Genomic DNA, 1,141 nt, shown 5'->3' with positions numbered 1-1,141 from the left:
TGTGTGTGTGTCTGAATATCTGTGTGTGTGTGTGTGTCTGAATCTGTGTGTGTGTGTGTGTGTGTGTGTGTCTAAATCTCTCTGTGTGTGTATCTGAATCTGTGTGTGTGTGTGTATCTGAATGTGTGTGTGTGTATCTGAATCTCTGTGTGTGTGTTCGTATGTTGTCTCTCCCCCCCCCTCTCTCTCTCTCTCTCTCTCCTCTTTGACCCTCTTTCTTTCTTTGTGAGTAGTTGGCGGGTGCTCTGGTGTGGTTTGTTTCCTCTCTCCTATCAAACATCTAACGCCCCCTATCCCCCCTCCTTTCTTGTGTTTGTTACTATAACGCCCCCTATCCCCCCTCCTTTCTTGTGTTTGTTACTATAACGCCCCCTATCCCCCCTCATTTCTTGTGTTTGTTACTCTCTTGCAACTCCTCCAGACCTGCCACTCATCCCGATTTAGTCGGGATATCCCGATTTTTTGCCCCAAATCTCAAGCATCCTGATTTTCCCGATTTCGATCGTGTGTATCCCGATTTTTTGTCCCAGTCTGCTGTTGTGCCGGATTTTCCCAAAGAAACTTCCTCTGCCTTCTCCTTTATCGCAGGAAGCACCCGATGAACTTTTTGTCAGTAGGAACTCGGAGCACTGTTTCCCGAAATATCGATGCCGCATTTAGTAGTTGACTCGCCCCACGTTGTGTGGGATCTTTGCCCGCACTCAGAATTCTCCGATGATAGCCTGGTAACTGTTACAGTTTGGGACATTTAATAATCGATAATATTCGTAGTTCCGCTGTTACTTTCAAAACAAGCCCTGTCCGTGGTCTGGTAACTGCGCGTTCACTTCAAACACTCGGACGAGCGACAGTCTTTCTAACCCTTACACAACTACATGGAACTGCGCTGACAAGACTAACATACGGCCGTTGTCGCTGCTTTAGTCAACACATGAGGGATAAGAGATTTGTTGGTATATTTGGTCAGTCGGCCGCCGTCGTTATTCTAGAAGTAGAACGACTGTCGCTCATCCGAATGTTTTGTGTGAACGTGCAGTTAGTCGGACCCGTTAGTAAAATTGTAATTGTTTCAATCGCGCATTCGCGTCACGTGACCTATCATCGCCGTGTGAGTTCTGCGTGTCGGGGACCGTCCGTTGAT

This window comes from Aplysia californica, unplaced genomic scaffold, assembly GCF_000002075.1.
Source record: "Aplysia californica isolate F4 #8 unplaced genomic scaffold, AplCal3.0 scaffold01157, whole genome shotgun sequence".
NCBI classification, from domain to species: domain Eukaryota; kingdom Metazoa; phylum Mollusca; class Gastropoda; order Aplysiida; family Aplysiidae; genus Aplysia; species Aplysia californica.
This window is presented reverse-complemented; position numbering follows the sequence as displayed.